This window comes from Ictalurus punctatus, chromosome 11, assembly GCF_001660625.3.
Source record: "Ictalurus punctatus breed USDA103 chromosome 11, Coco_2.0, whole genome shotgun sequence".
Taxonomy (NCBI): Eukaryota; Metazoa; Chordata; class Actinopteri; order Siluriformes; family Ictaluridae; genus Ictalurus; species Ictalurus punctatus.
Window position 1 is genome coordinate 18,606,199 of NC_030426.2, and position 5,000 is coordinate 18,611,198.

General features: G+C 40.1%; 1 protein-coding gene across 6 annotated transcripts in view; it reads left to right on the top strand.

Moving 5' to 3' along the window:
* The window catches only part of wwc3 (WWC family member 3), a 61,846-nt gene that overhangs the window by 35,062 nt on the left and 21,784 nt on the right, over positions 1-5,000 (top strand). The window lies entirely within an intron of this gene.

Below are 5,000 nucleotides of genomic sequence, written 5' to 3' on the forward strand. Positions count from 1 at the left end.
ATATCATCTAATCATATTGGATATCTAAATCACCTAAATAATCCACCTTGTAAAAATCAATCCTTCATTAAGCAGACCGAAACGTGTGGTTCAGCAAGCAGCAGAATTCAGAAGCACACATTACTGTTACGGCATCACAGTGCATGCCACCACAAAGAAGAGCATTACGTTTAAACCCATCCATTTTCCATACCACGTGTCTTACATGGGTTCACATGCGAGCCTGGAGCTTGTCCCAGGGGATTTGGGGCACAAGGTGCCAACCCATAGCAGGACACAATCGTACACCCATTCGCACACTACTGACAACTTTGAAATGCCAATCAGCCTACAACGCATGTTTTTGGATTGGGGGGGGCTGGAGTACCCCCCCCTGTCGGAAATGCCTGAAGCACAGTGAGAACATGCAAACACTGAGCACAGACAGGGCAGAGGCGGGACTCGAGCCGGAGGAGGTGTGAGGCATATGTTGACCGCATTCACATTTCAGCCATGTTGTTCGTGACGTCACACAGAGTGGTAAAAGCAGAAGCTGTCGGTCAGCAATGTTAAATACTGGGAATTACAAGATGATCAGCAACTATGCATCAATAAACATAACCAAGGGAACGGAGTTTAAATCCACAGCAGCGGTCAAAATCTCACTAGTCATGGACAAGCTGAATGTGTCTGGGCTATTAATTTTGTATTCGTAGTGGCCTGGTGGAGGTTAGAGGTCACCAGAGTTGTTTTTTTGTTTATTTGTTTGTGTTTTCCCTCGGAAACCAAAGAAAGAAAGAAAAAAAAAAAAAAACACTTTATTGACTTTCAAAGTACATCCTTTTATTTAATATGTATAGTTATAGTATTGAAGTGTGTTGCACCACAATGCTGCTTGAATATACATATTAAATAAAAAGATAGAGAATAGTTTTTTTTCCTCTCTCTTTCAGAAACCAAATAAAAAATTTAAAAAAACTATTCTCTATTGACTTTTCCAAAGTATATAATTTTATTTAATATGTATATTCAACATGTAAATAGTCTGCACTTATAAAGCGCGTTTTTAAACTTAGCAGTTCTACAAAGCGCTTTACACTGTGTCTCATTCTCACACTCACACACACTCGCACACCAATGGTAGCAGAGCTGCCATGCAAGGCACTAACTTGCCATCGGGAGCAACTTGGGGTTCAGTGTCATGGACACTTCGGCATGTGGAATCATGTGGGCTGGGAATCGAACCGCCAACCCTACGATTAGTGGACAACCCGCTCTACAACCTGAGGCACAGCCAAATGCAACACACTAAGTAGTGTTGCACTACACACACCATCCGAGGCATGCTCTGTCAGTAGAACTTTTACACATCGGATTCATTCAGTTGCTCGTCTCAGGATCGGAAACACTGATAAAATAAAGTGCGATGCAAAGCGAACTCTCGTATATCAAAAAAACAAACAAATAGTAGCTTGACACAAACATCTTTTATGTGCAATGGAATGAGAGAAAACATGACTGATAGCCAGTTGATGACTTTTGTTGATGCAACATGCTACTGCACACGTGTTTTTTTTGTTTTTTTTAAATGACTGTAGATTTGCATCTGTATTAATGCACTTAACTAACTACAGGGTGTCCCAAAAGTCTCCGTAGGTAGGAGACTGGGATTTCCAGCACCACTTCGGTTGTGCCTTCGTGAGTGGATGTTCGTGGACGCCCAGTTCTCGGTCGGTCCGCAACGCTTCCAATACTTTTCATTTTTGAATTTGTGTCGTGTGTGATGTGCTCGCCATGTTTCCTGTTAAAGTCCATTGAACCTTGCGACAGCTTCCTGATCCAGCCATGAGAATGATTTCAATACATTATTCTTTTATCAAAAACGTTCTTAAGGTAAAATTTGGATGAATTTTTTTTTTTTTTTTTTTTTTTTTACTAAAAAAAAGTGTTAATTTCCTCCATGTATTGAGCCTTTTGGGAGACCCTGCAGTTCACCATATATTATTACATTGTTGGCTACTTTTTTTTAATTTTTATTTTTTTGCCTAGTTAGTTAAGTTGCCTGCCAAGCAAGATTTTGAACTGGGCAGCACACATGCGCTTGAACAAATTAATTTACTATTTGTCTACTACCGTACGTTGTTGACAATGTACGATTGGGCCCTTGAGCAAAACCCTCGACCCTCAGCTACTCAGATGTGTACATATGAGGTAAATGTAAGTCGCTTTGGATAAGGGTGTCTGCCAAATGCCGTAAAATCTTCATATACATTTTTTTTTTAAGCTTTGGATAAAAGCGTCTGCCAAATGAATAAATGTAAATTAACAAAATGTCAGGTTTTTTTTTTTTTTTACAACTGACGTCGCTCCAAACAAGTTTTGAAGAGACGCTAACAGGATTTATTTTTTGTGTGCGCGTTTGTCTGAGTTCACAGCAGCATTACACATTAAGCATACACCAGACCTAAAAAGCTGTTCCATACCTCTCTTCTGCCAGTTGACCACCTTTATATTGCAGTCCAACACCACATTTACACTCCATATGGAAAAATACGGTACACATTTTTCCCAGAAACCAGTGGGGCTAAATGTGGACCTGTTTATGTAGCGAGCTCTAAATGCTGTGTGATTATAGCACACGATCTTCGAGCCCAAGCAGTGCAAACAATGCTCTGACTAATTTTCCCTCTCACTCTTACCATCACTCATACCACCTACAATAAACTTTAGCATTGTTTTTATGGACAGTGCAGTTCAGAGTGAGTAAATTATGGAATTGTATGTATTATTCAGTTCAGTGAAGCAGCAAGAGCAACATTTTACTCCATAGTGGAGCATTCTTAAAATAGCTGCAGTGGACAGGGCCTGCTTAAAACCTCACGTCTCATGGGTTTCGGGGGTGTTTAAGTAAGTGTGTGTGGTGGAGTGGGGGACTTGTTTTTCTATGTTAGTGGGGACCAGATGTCACCTCAAGGATAGGAATGTCTGACACTTTTGACATTACGGAGACATTTGGCTGGTCCCCACAAGGAAAAAAAAAAGCTTTTTATTTAAAAGCTAAGAGATTCTTTTGGTTACTGAGGTCCTCACATATATAATATGACAAACGTGTGTGCTTTGTTGTGAACTTTCAGGACCTGACTATGTAGGAGAACCAGACAAAGACAGACACAACCAACAAGATGTAAAGCACTTTAAAAAAAATTATATATATATATATATATATATATATATATATATATATATATATATATATATATATATATATATATATATATATATATATAATCTCATATTAAAAATGTACTGCATGCATCATTTTTTTCAAAACTGAAAAGGGAAAAAAACTAATAAGGTACAAGACATTCTTATTATATATAGGTAACGGTATACATTACAGGTGTAATATTATGTCCTGAAATGTCGCAAAAACAAGCTGTGTGTGTGTGACATGGTGTTCTGGAAAAGGAGACTCCACCTCAGGAAGAGGATGCACCAGTGGAGTGGAGAGAGCCAAGGCAGGAAAGAGAGAGAGGCTGAAAAGTATAGTTTGAAAAAAAAAAACCCAAAGATATCTGGCAGCAAATTCCTCGCTTCTTCCTGCGCCCCAGTGAGCGAGCTTATCTCTTAGATAGAACGCAACTCAAGTGGCTCCTAGAATAGCGGCTCAAAGTAGGGTTTTAAAGAAGATTGAGGTGCCGTCCCTGCTCTGATGTTATTTAGGAAGAGGGTCTATGTGTAGTTCTCAGTGGGCCGCAGGAACCTCTACAGGTTTATGAAGCACAGCAAGGAGGTCCATGATTTTTATTTTCTTTTTCTGCATTTGGTTACAGTGATTGAAATCACAGGCGGCATGGTGGCTTAGTGTTTAGCACGTTTGCCTCCGGAGTTGGGGGTCCGAATCCCCGAAATTTCCCTGTGCTTCAGGGGTTTCCTCTGGGTGCTCCGGTCTCCTCCTCCAGTCCAAAGACATGCGTTGTAGACTGATTGGCATTTCCAAATTGAGTGTGTGTGATTGTGCCCTGCGATGGGTTGGCACCCCGTCCACGGTTTCCCCCACCTTGTGCCATGAGTTCCCTGGGATAGACTCCAGGCTCGCGACCCAAGACCCTGTGTAGGATAACCGGTACAGAAATTCATCAAAATGATTATATTTATTACGTGAATGATGTAATAATATAACATTCAAATATTTATAACACCAAATGTGATGATAGTGCATGTTTAAGTTGAAATATTTATGAATCTGATTGATCAGAAAGGGGGGCACAGGTTAACATGTTTGCCTCGCACCTCCAAGGTTGGGGGTTTGAATCCTGCCTCTTTCCTGTGTGCACAGAATTTGCATGTTTACTCCCGGTATTCCGATTTCCTCCCCCAGTCCAGAGACATGCATTGTAGGCTGATTGGCATTTCCAAACTGTCCTGAATGTGTGAGTGTTTGAGCAGTTGTGCTCTGCGATGGGCTTGTCCACCCATCCATGGTGTTCCCTGGGATGGGCACCAGGCTCCCCTGTGACATATGTAATTGTTGATATTATAATATAGTCTTTAAATAAATGTTATTTATAATTTGAAAATTTAAAGTATTAGTGTAATAATTAGAAGCAAAGCTCTTCCAAAATTTTCTGACAAGTCTTCAGGTCTGAGATTTTGTGCTTTGGGGTTTCTTGGTAACATGACAAACTGGATTTATTATTAACTTAGAGAGAGAGGCTGGCGGAGGAACATGTATAGTATTGTTTTGCGAACATTATTTATTTATTGGAAAATAATTAACTTCACCCTCTTGTGTTTTTTTTCTTTACTGTAAATAGCAGGGATGGTAATATACATGCGCATCTAAAATGCTACAAAGACGAATGGTATAGAAGATAAAACATGAATGGATGTTATAGTCCGTGTTAATAGAAACGCACATCCTGTATACCGGAGCAGATTAAAAATAACATAACATAAGCATGCAGTACAGCAAAAGGAGGAGGAGGTGAGGGATGGGAGGACGGCTTGGTGTGGTGTGG